This window comes from Nanorana parkeri, unplaced genomic scaffold, assembly GCF_000935625.1.
Source record: "Nanorana parkeri isolate BGI_ZX_2015 unplaced genomic scaffold, ASM93562v1 scaffold96, whole genome shotgun sequence".
Classification (NCBI taxonomy): Eukaryota; Metazoa; Chordata; class Amphibia; order Anura; family Dicroglossidae; genus Nanorana; species Nanorana parkeri.
The window spans coordinates 2,222,954-2,235,167 of record NW_017306364.1 but is presented as its reverse complement, the minus strand read 5'-3'; the positions used below and the strand labels follow the sequence as shown (position 1 = coordinate 2,235,167).

At 44.4% G+C, this 12,214-nt stretch overlaps 1 pseudogene; it reads right to left on the bottom strand.

The window, feature by feature from the left end:
• Positions 1-4,510: 4,510 nt before the first annotated feature.
• Positions 4,511-12,214, bottom strand: part of LOC108783993 — an 8,026-nt pseudogene continuing 322 nt past the window's right edge.

The following is a 12,214-nucleotide window of genomic DNA, read 5'->3' as shown; positions in this document are numbered from 1 at the left end:
TATGTATGGTTTAGAGCCTTCTTCAGGTCTGCATTACTGTCTATGTCCTTATTAGGGAGTTTTTCCTATACTTCCTGTAGGGACAGAAAACAGTGGAATTGATTGTGGATTCTCCATGTAACTAGTCTCTATAATGGATAGATTTCGGATTTTCTCTCTGTTGATATGCATTGGGATTGTGCAAACAAATGGTGGCCTTCCCATTTGTCATGTACTAATTCTGTGCCGACCGTTCCTTTATTGCCAGATCAGAAAATGTTGGGGAAAAAATAAAAAGGTTGCTATTTGGACTTCTTTGACGTTCAAGGGCTTGACAGGGGAGTAGTTATATTATAACTAATGTAAAACTAAAATATAATCACGTTCACAACTAAAGCTCAAAAAGTGAAGATTTGCTATGTTATAGGGAACATATAGAAGTACCCTGAAAATGTTTTTGACTTGAAAATAGCAGTGCCCTTCCTGTGCATTGACCCTCATGTGTTCCTTGCTGTTCTTGGTGGAGAGGAAGCCGTACCTGAGGACCTGAAGACAAGAATCCCCCTGTTACATTTATTTTGTGGGTGCTTTCTGAGCCTCTGCTGCCTGATTATAGCCATACCAGTTATCAGATCACCAGAAACTAGACAGCTCTGACATGCAGAAGCCAAGGCCTGCTCTCCCAGCGAGATGGCCGCTTCCACACAGCAACGTAGTGTGCTATAAGGCCTGGTAAATCACTCTAATAGAAAACATACTATCACTCTAATAGAAAATTGATCTTGCATAAGGTATTGGCAACACGGGTGGACCTACCATTAGTGCAGACAATACACAAGAGCCCTCTGGGACTTAGGATCCTGTTTATAATAGATAGTGGTAAAGCCAGTGCTGAGTTCCACCTGCTGGGCATGACTCACTTCTAGGGCAGTTGAGAATCAGGAGACATTTCTAATGATACCCAGATTTTTCTCCTGATTTGTAATATCCAATTGGACACCCTGCCTGGCCAACGTGGAAGAAAGAGATCAGAGTATTGCAGTGACTACTCTTTCATATCTATCTATCTATCTATCTATCTATCTATCTATCTATCTATCTATCTATCTATCTATCTTATCTATTCTATCGTAATTAGGTAATTCTACTTGGGAAGCAGTTGTACGCGCACAGGGGCCCTTTGGTGATTACGTCTTTACTAGTGGTGCCAATGTAAAGCGGCGATGTAATCATTACATCACACACCAAGTCATTTGGGGCCATGCACTACTCTCTATAAGTAGGATGTGTATATTTTCTGCGACCCCCTTGGTGCTAGATTTTTTGAAACTGGTGACCCCATAGTCAAGGAAAAGTGCACTTAAGGGCAGCAGTTTTCAAAGTAGTGGTGGGTATCTTACTGAAATAATCTTTTTGGCAACCAATACTCACAATAAGGAGGCAAGACACCTAATCTAACATCTATTCAGGAACCCAAGGTGGCCCCCTAAAGCAGAGCACATTCTACAGCTGGTATCCTGGTGATGACAGGACAAAGGTTCAATGCCTTTGCATCCACCACAAACAAACGCTAATGGGATTTGTGGCTGGGAAGTCTATTGTCCGTTGACCGGGTCCATAGGTATGATCCCCAATTTCCTAAAACACCAAGCAGAGATTTTCCTGAACATACAAAATGCTTTTTTTAGTAGACTTCCTCACTCCCCTCTGCTTTTTTTCACAGAGATAGAGGGCTGCAATTATACAATGCTGTCCATTGCTCTCAATCTTCTCATTTAGACCTCTAGATGGGATGCCAAAGATATGCCCCAGACAACTTAAAGGGCTTTGCCGAAACAGGCCCATATCTCTCCCTTTCATCTCCTGATTGCTGATCTGTACAAGCTGGGTAACAATTAAAGCAGTAGAGGAATGTCGTTTTTAACACCAGCCAGTTATGGTGACAAAGCGACTTGCTTAAGGTAGTTAGGTGCTCCTGCTGTGTGTGCAGGATAAACAATGAACAGGGTTGTAATTAAAGACTAGTAGTTCAGCCAAAGATGTAACCAAGGGACAAAACCCCAGAAGAGGTAGTCAGCAGAGAGCAACAGCTAATATTGTGTAGGAGATGTTGCAAATGCCCCTGAAATTATATTTTGTCCCACCCCTTCCTGTTCAAGACATTTTGCATAACTTGTCAGTCGCTGGATACAGCCTGACAGGTTGCGCATTTTATGTTCTCCTTGCACAGTTGTCGCTGCCCCACTTCTGGTTTGAATTACCCCTGTTATGCATTACTGAATGTCATTCAATTAAGGATTACATCTACTTTAAAGGTTTGTTCATTCATGGAGTGAATCTGGTGGATCTAATAAACCCTTGGGCTTCTTATACCTCTTGGTTTCTAGTGGCCATATTTTTCCTGTAGAGGATCTGGCACAGCTAACCCTCTACCACCGAGTCTCACTTTTTCTTCAAGGACAATGATAAATTGCTGTCTGGAGCCAGGAACCTAGGTGCAGAAAACCAGATTAGTGACTGTATCTACTCAGATATAACTCAACAGACCTTTAAGGATCTACTTGCATATAATCAACAGACCATGATATAACACAAATCAAAATAACTCAACAGACCATTAATAGTGACTACATCCACTTAGATATAACTAAACAGACCATTAAGGATCTACTTAGATATAACTAAAAAGACCATTAAGGATTAACAAAACTCTCTTATACACATGCACACACTAGCAAACAGATACTAGTCACTCGTGGACACATATATGCCATGACTGTACTCACATCCGTTAAAGGCCATAACCAAATAGGTTGAATTCATTCTGGATCGATCTGTAAAGGTTTAGAGCCTTCTTCAGGTTTGAATTACTGTTTATGTCCTTAGGGAGATTTTTCTATAATTCTGTCGTGGGACCAGGGGTGCCCTCTTACCTGGGGTCCGGCGGGTGCGACGGAGATAGGGTCCTTCTTGGGGTGAATTGGTGCCCGGCGGCATGCTGCAGGTGTGCACATGAGCGCATGCAGGACATGCATGCTTGACATGCGCATGTGGCACTACCGTGGCTTCTTAGTCGCTTCGGGTGCTGTTCATTGCCGGGAAGGGCCTTGCGAGCACTCCTTCCCAGATAGCAAGGATAACTTGCCACAAACTTGTGTCAGGGTTAAATTGTAATTTTGTTAACTTGCTGCACATATTCCTGGCAAGTTGTAGACTTGCAGAATACTTGCAGCACAAGTTCTAGTTGACACTTTTTGAATTTGTAGCAAATTTGCTCGGCAAGTCTACAGCAAGAGTCCTGCAGGTCTTAGCAAGAGCTCTGCAAGCTCGCTGGTCTGGAGACTTGCAATGCAGACTTGCTGTAATTGTGCAACAAAATTGTGAAGCTTGGCAAGTCTGCAATAGTTTAGCAAGTCTTTTTCAAACTTGCAGCACCATTTCTTGCTATCTGGGCTCTCTCCCAGCCGTCCCATTGGTTCGCAGGGACCTGTGGCTTCCTGGTTGCCCCGACAACGGGGGCGTCGCTGGCCCCTGCTGGGTTTAAATTCCAGCCAGAGCCAAGACTTGTTGCTGAGTTATTCTGCCATTCCCAAAGCAGCTACAACGCCTCATTTCCTGTTTCCTGCCTCCCTTCCCTGCTATTCGGATCTCTTGGTTATCGACCCATGGCTTGCCTCACCATTTATGATACGCGCTGCCTGCCTCGACCCGGACTGTACTCTGACAACGCATTTTGGATTATCCTTTCTTGCACCTCAGCCTGGACTCTCCTTCTGGGATTGTTCCCTGCTATTGGGTTCCAATCCAGCAAACAGGGGGGCTTCGCTCCTTCCCTAACAACTTTGTGTAGGGACAGGAAGTAATGGTAAGTCTCCCCATAGGGACACAGACAAAGCAAAACACATTCTTAGTAGGATGTGCAAGGATTAGAACTTTTGACAATATTTGTATTCCTGTCTATGCCTTCCTATTCTGGTGACAATGGCACCCCCTCAATTCTTGTAGCGGTGTCAGAGGGATAGAAATTCTCCCCACAGGGGTCATAGACAGAAATAAACACCTGGCAGAAATGGTAACTTTTTCCCACTCTATCCAGACTCTATCCCAGGGATAGGCAACCTCAGCACTCCAGCTGTGGTGAAACTACAAGTCCCCTGAGGTATTGCAAGACTTGACATCCACAGGCATGGTTCCCAGAGGCAGAAGCATGACAGGATTTGTAGTTCCACCATAGCTGGAGGGCCAAGGTTGCCTAAGCCTGCTGTATCTGATATGAAAAGCTATTTTTGTCTCGAGTTAGGTTTTACCCACTGCATTTGCAGCATTCAGACCAATCAATTAATTAATTCAATTAATGACTCCATTTATTTCTGCAATAAAACATTTTATTTTATGTTTTCAGGCACTGAGTACAAAGTCATGTTTAGATCTACACAACTAGTAATACAATATGTTCTTGATTAATTACAATCACTTTTAAAAGAGTATGGTTAAGTACCACCTATCATTATTACAAAGCAGTGATAGGTTATTTTTGTTCCATTAATTTCTAAAGAATATATACTTGTAGACTCTAATAATCGTCTAATATCAATGCCATATCAGACATCTTGGCTGTCGCGTGAGGGAGACTGTGATGGAGCTATCTTCATCTCGCTCCTCTTTAGGGAATAATAGGGTCCTCTCCAAAAAGACCACACCATCCCAGTTTCATACTGCTTGTTGGAGCCCCTCAGGTATTTTCCATTAAGATTAGCATTGTGACACTGGGAGTACCAGAAAGCTCCATGGTGGGCCTTAGCACAGTTCCCAATGTATGCGTCTCTATCATAATCATATGTGGAGAATGGTACCCCAGACAAACCCGAAAAACAGTCTCCTGCAGGTTTACCAGGATCCCCTTCTTCAAATCCATCAACATAGAGCCTGTAACCGTCCTCTTCAGGAGATATTGCAAAAGGAGAGAGGGAGAAGTTACTGTACGTCACAAATCGTTGGTCTTTCTCAAAATCTTCCAAGTCAATTCTTAGGCGTTGCGGCTTGTGACGGATAAGGTGATGAATGTTCTGCAAGCCAAACCAGTGTTCTCCATTGGCTTGTCCAAACCCAGCCTTATAGTCTGCCCAACCTCGGAAAAAGTTTACACTTCCGTCAAACCTCTTCTGGATCACCGTCCAAGGTCCTCCTTCACTGGTCATGTCACAAAACACCGGCATTGGACTAAACAAAGGGCCAGCAGGATATATGAGATAGACGCCATTAGACTTGAAACCCTGGGCATACACATCGGCACAGTCATGAGGGTGGCATGAGTCTGTACAGGTGCCAGCGTTTTCCAGGTTTAAGGGGACATCCCTGAAAGTCTGATGGCCTCTCCCTTGAAGGAGAAACAAGCTGAGGAGAGAGAAATAATGCCACATCTTCAGACTGTGATACTTCAAGCCTCTGTGTGTCCAAAAGCTTTGTGTTTCCAAGAACTTTATACAATTAACAAACATCTCCTCTGGTTATTTATATTCCCTCAGCGTTTCCATAAATCTCAGTGTGCTGATTGCCTAATCACAGTCCTCAACAGGCGTATCCCTGTGTGTCCCAGGTGTCTGTTCAATTTCTGTCCTATCTCCAAGTATCTGTGTATTGTTTGCATCTGGCGCATGAAAACCATAGACACCACCTAATTGGGGAGGTTGACACTAATAGTTACGATGATGACCTGGCTTTTTTTTTCACTTTTTGAATTAAAAAAGATCTATGGTCATAAAAGGAGTTGTTTTAATTCACACAAATCACAATGCATTTACATAGATTGCTACTGGCTATATGTTGCCCTTGTGAAGTTCCGCACCCAGCCACTCCGGGAAACCATTGTAAACAAAGCCGTAGTCTTGAGGGTCTGCCAGCTGACGTAATGCAAGCTTCTGATCCGGGGTCTACATTTCTGAATAATGTATTGGGGAGAGCAAGAGGGGCCTTTGCATTATTTGTTACCTAATGTCAGCATTTTAAGTGTTTTTTTAATGAACACATACCTCAATTAAATGGGGTGCTGTAATTTTTCTAAATATATATATACCTGTAGCTCCCTCTGCTATGTCGCTACTAATATTAGTATATATCTGAGCAGGCTGACTCAGAGGTATGGCTGGAGGAAGGTGATAAATGTTTGGGGACACCTTCCAGAACTTTTTCTGGGGCTCTGCCTATAGGATGCCTGGTCTAGGCCTCAGCATGTGGCAGATGCTGGGGGCCCAGTGGCCTAAGATACTATAGGATGCCTGGTCTAGGTCTCAGCATGTGGCAGATGCTGGGGGCCCAGAGGGCTAAGATACTACAGGATGCCTGGTTTAGTATGGACTGAGTACTCTGATGTGAAGAAGGGACTGAGGACTCTAATGTGAAAGGAGGGGGATCCTAATATAAATGGAGGGCTACTGATTTGAAAGGGGGGTTCTGATTTAAAGGGATGCTCCTGATTTGAAGGGGAGGCTCTGATGTGAAAGCAGCAGGCTCCTGATTTGAAGAGGGCTCCCAATGTACAGGGGGACTCTAATGTGAAAGAGGGACTCTTATGTAAAAGGGGGTTCTGATGTTAAGGAGGTCTCCTGATTTGAAGGGGGCTCTGTTGTGAACGGGTGGCTCCTGATTTGAAGGGGGATTCTGATGTGAAAGAGGGGATAATGATGTTACAAGAGATGGCTCTGAAGTGAAGGGGGGCTCCTGATGTGAAGTAGGCTCCTACTGTAAAGGGGGACTTTGATGTAAAAGGAGTGATTCTGATGCGAAAGGGGGGCTCTGATGTGAAGAGGACACTTAATTTGAAAGGGGGACTCTGATGTAAAGTGTAATCCCATTTTCTTTTGCTTTAGTGTGGGGCCCCTCTTAAAATCCATACCAGACCCCTATCTGGGATTACTTTCTGGCATGGATTTGCAGGGGCCACGCTTCTTACACATTTACAATTATTACCTTTTAGACTGGGGTACCTCAAGATTCTGCAAACTTCTGAAGGGTGCCCTGACTGAAGAAAGGTGGAGAAGGGCTGGATAAAATATAGATGATACAATCGTCGCTATTATTTCCAAGGGGACGTTTAAATGTAAAGAAAACACCTTCCAGAGGAGCCGCAGAGCAGTAGGGAAGTCTTGTGTCTGTCAGCTCCCTGCCTGTTGTTCTCAGCACAGGCAGCCTACACCACAGCAATGTGCTTCCTTGTCTCCGGCTGATCCCTCGCCTCCTTCCAGCTCTACACACAGCCTGCAGAGCAGAGAGATTGCAGAAATCCCACACAGCACAGTGTTATGATAGCACAGTCAGGAGTGACGGATATTCCTCGCATGGAGGGGAGATGGGAGTCTGGCACAGCAGCATATTCATGTTCTCATGTAGACACATGGTGCCGATCTGCATTGTGCACAGATGAGGAGAACGCGTCTGCGCAATGTTCTGCAGCGTTATTACTGCACAAGAATAGCAACCACCCAAGAGAGTAATACCCTTTTATTAAGAATGGCCTCTCCATAAACATGCACTAGCGTTTAGGTCACATGTGCATGTTTAGGTGACGAAATGCGTTGAAAGGGGTCAGTGATATCATTACATATGGAGGATTGTGAATTGAAGTGTTTTAATAGCTCAGATATATTTTTATTCAGTATGGGGTTGAGGGGACATAATAGAAATTGCCAACGTATTTTGGACACTTGTATGTAAAACCCAAGGGGGGTGCGGGGGTGCAGCCCGCACCTGGGTGACACCATTGGAGGTGTGACACCAAAATGACTGACAGTCCTTTTGGTGTCACCCCCCTCTGAAACGTCGGGCACTCGGTCAGGGACCGAGCGCCCGACAGTTTCGGGAAAGAGGAGGGGACCCGGCGGCATACCTTATCCCGCTGGGTGACTGTCCCCTCCTCTCTCTGCCGGCGTCCATCACCAAGATGGCCGCCAGCAGGTATCAATAAGATCGCCGCGCATGCGCAATGACCTCATCACACACAGACGTGGTGACATCACGCGCATGCGTGGTGACTTCACAGCGAGGTGTCACCCGATAACCGCTTCGGGTGACAACTGGCCTCGGGATGCCCCTGGTATACCCCCTTCATCAGGGCTCACTAAGATAGAACATGTATCAGGACTGTGAGGGCCTTCTAAGGGAGAACATGTATCAGGACTGTGAGGGCCTTCTAAGATAGAACATGTATCAGGACTGTGATGGCCTTCTAAAGGAGAACATGTATCAGGACTGTGAGGGCCTTCTAAGGGAGAACATGTATCAGGACTGTGAGGGCCTTCTAAGGGAGAACATGTATCAGGACTGTGACGGCCTTCTAAGGGAGAACATGTATCAGGACTGTGATGGCCTTCTAAGATAGAACATGTACCAGGACTGAGAGGGCCTTCTAAGGGAGAACATGTATCAGAACTGAGAGGGCCTTCTAAGGGAGAACATGTATCAGGACTGAGAGGGCCTTCTAAGATAGAACATGTACCAGGACTGTGACGGCCTTCTAAGGGAGAACATGTATCAGGACTGTGATGGCCTTCTAAGATAGAACATGTACCAGGACTGAGAGGGCCTTCTAAGGGAGAACATGTATCAGAACTGAGAGGGCCTTCTAAGGGAGAACATGTATCAGGACTGAGAGGGCCTTCTAAGGGAGAACATGTATCAGGACTGTGATGGCCTTCTAAAGGAGAACATGTATCAGGACTGTGACGGCCTTCTAAGGGAGAACATGTATCAGGACTGAGAGGGCCTTCTAATGGAGAACATGTATCAGGACTGTGAGGGCCTTCTAAGGGAGAACATGTATCAGGACTGTGATGGCCTTCTAAAGGAGAACACATGTAAGGGAGGAGCCAGCAGGGTGCTCTGAAAACATCACAGCACCCTGCCTCAGTATTCTTCTCAAGAGCCTCATACAAGCAGAGGGCATTATCACCTATGTAGTACACACCGGTAAGTAATCACATGTACACTGCATAAAGGTAAGTGCCCCCATGTATCACCTGTATGCTATAAAGAGGTAAGTGTTTGCTGGTGTACTACGCACGGGTAAGTGTTCACCTGCATACTGTTCAAATGTAAGTGTTCGCCTGTGTAGTGTGCACAGGTAAGTGCTCACCTGTATACTGTACACAGGTAAGTGTTCACCTGTCTACTATGCAAAGGAAAGTGCTCACGTGTATACTGTACAACGGTGAGTGCCCACCTGTGTGCTGTACAAAGGTAAGGGTTCACCTGTGTGCTGTACAAAGGTAAGGGTTCACCTGTGTGCTGTACAAAGGTAAGGGTTCACCTGTGTAATGTACAAAGGTAAGGGTTCACCTGTGTAATGTACAAAGGTAAGTGCTCACCTGTGTGCTGTGCAAAGGTAAGTGTTCACCTGCATAATGTACAAAGGTAAGGGTTCACCTGTGTAATGTACAAAGGTAAGGGTTCACCTGTGTGCTGTACAAAGGTAAGGGTTCACCTGTGTAATGTACAAAGGTAAGGGTTCACCTGTGTAATGTACAAAGGTAAGGGTTCACCTGTGTGCTGTACAAAGGTAAGGGTTCACCTGTGTGCTGTACAAAGGTAAGGGTTCACCTGTGTAATGTACAAAGGTAAGGGTTCACCTGTGTAATGTACAAAGGTAAGTGCTCACATGTGTGCTGTACAAAGGTAAGTGCTCACCTGTGTGCTGTACAAAGGTAAGGGTTCACCTGTGTAATGTACAAAGGTAAGTGCTCATTTGTGTGCTGTACGAAGGTAAGTGCTCACCTGTGTGCTGTACAAAGGTAAGGGTTCACCTGTGTAATGTACAAAGGTAAGTGCTCATTTGTGTGCTGTACAAAGGTAAGTGCTCACAGGTGTGCTGTACAAAGGTAAGTGCTCACCTGTGTGCTGTACAAAGGTAAGTGCTCACATGTGTGCTGTACAAAGGTAAGTGTTCACATGTGTGCTATACAAAGGTAAGTGCTCACATGTGTGCTGTACAAAGGTAAGTGCTCACCGGTGTGCTGTACAAAGGTAAGTGCTCACCTGTGTGCTGTACAAAGGTAAGGGTTCACCTGTGTAATGTACAAAGGTAAGTGCTCATTTTTGTGCTGTACGAAGATAAGTGCTCACCTGTGTGCTGTACAAAGGTAAGTGCTCACCGGTGTGCTGTACAAAGGTAAGGGTTCACCTGTGTAATGTACAAAGGTAAGTGCTCATTTGTGTGCTGTACAAAGGTAAGTGCTCACCTGTGTGCTGTACAAAGGTAAGTGCTCATTTGTGTGCTGTACGAAGATAAGTGCTCACCTGTGTGCTGTACAAAGGTAAGTGCTCACCGGTGTGCTGTACAAAGGTAAGGGTTCACCTGTGTAATGTACAAAGGTAAGTGCTCATTTGTGTGCTGTACGAAGGTAAGTGTCCACATGTGTGCTATACAAAGGTAAGTGCTCACATGTGTGCAGTACAAAGGTAAGTGCTAATTTGTGTGCTGTACAAAGGTAAGTGCTCATGTGTGTGCAGTACAAAGGTAAGTGCTCATTTGTGTGCTGTACAAAGGTAAGTGCTCGCCTGTGTGCTGTACAAAGGTAATTGCTCACATGTGTGCTGTACAAAGGTAAGTTATCACCTGTGTAATGTACAAAGATAAGTGTTCACCTGTGTGCTGTACAAAGGTAAGTTATCACCTGTGTAATGTACAAAGGTAAGTGTTCACCTGTGTGCTGTACAAAGGTAAGTGATCCCCTGTGTAATGTACAAAGGTAAGTTATCACCTGTGTAATGTACAAAGGTAAGTGATCACCTGTGTGCTGTACAAAGGGGGTGTTGTTTGGTTCATTATTATTTCAGAGTGTAAGCTCTCATGGGCGGGGTCCTCCTAACCCCCTTGTCTTCAATTAGATTGTAACTGTTCTCCCTCCCTCCATATAGTAACTGTTCTCCCTCCCTCCATATTGTAACTGTTCTCCCTCCCTCCATATAGTAACTGTTCTCTCTCCCTCCATATTGTAACTGTTCTCTCTCCCTCCATATAGTAACTGTTCTCTCTCCCTCCATATTGTAACTGTTCTCCCTCCCTCCATATAGTAACTGTTCTCTCTCCCTCCATATAGTAACTGTTCTCCCTCCCTCCATATAGTACTGTTCTCTCTCCCTCCATATTGTAACTGTTCTCTCAGTTATAATAATAACGCTGTAAATAATAAAATGTAAATAATAAAATAATAATAATAACAACAACAATAATAATACATTCTTGTAGTGTTGTTTGTATTCATGTTTTTGTTTTCTTTTTGATCATTACTTGTGTTCTGTTGCTTTAGGTTTTTACTTTTTTACACTTTAAATAATAATAGTAATAATAATAATAATATTAATAGTAATAATAAAAAAAGAGAGATCATTTTTGAGAGTCATTTAAAGCCTGGTTCCCTGAAAACTCTCAATTCTGCTCGCCCCTAGTAAGTGCTCATTTGTACATATCACTAAGTCCTCCGTATTTACAATATTTACAGTCCTGACTACTATACATAAGAGTGCATTCATCCTGCTGAGTGTAAATGTAATTCTATAAGGCAGGACAGTGGATGAACACGACATTCCTTGGAAGCCCATGGTATAATGCGGCCATTGTACCCTCAACTCCTCCCCTGATGTCTGCTCATGAAGATGAAGACTCCACAACATAGAATAGCCAGTGCCAGCAAGGGGACCAGAGGGAGAAGAGGAAGGGGGCTGCACGTTGGTCTGCCTGAATACAGCTCTTGAGAAACACAGTGCACTGTACCCACAAGCTGCAGGATCACCATGAGAGCACAGTACACTGAGGACCTGAACCAGCAACATGTTGAAATCTCCCGGGATCTATATTGGTTCATACCTAAGGAACCTTTGGATATATTGATTGCACCCTTTAACTCATCACTGCATCATCCCGAGAATCAAATGCAAAGATTGTAATAGGATGGATTCATTGGCCATGTCACCTGACCACATCCAGCCATATCCTAAACATCAACTTATTGGCTCATTGGAATTATCTAAAGTCTTCCTTCTCTGAGATGGAAATCTTTTCCGTGCCTATAAGTCACATTGTCACCCGAGGCCTCAACATACTACTACTTTTCCCACAATGCTTTGTGCCTTAAGTCCTCCCATCTTTATTTTAACAGCGGAAGTTGCTAATTCCAACCTCTAGAGCGTAGAAGTATTGGCGTGCAAGCGTCTATACTGTACATTCAGTTACATTGTTTGGTGT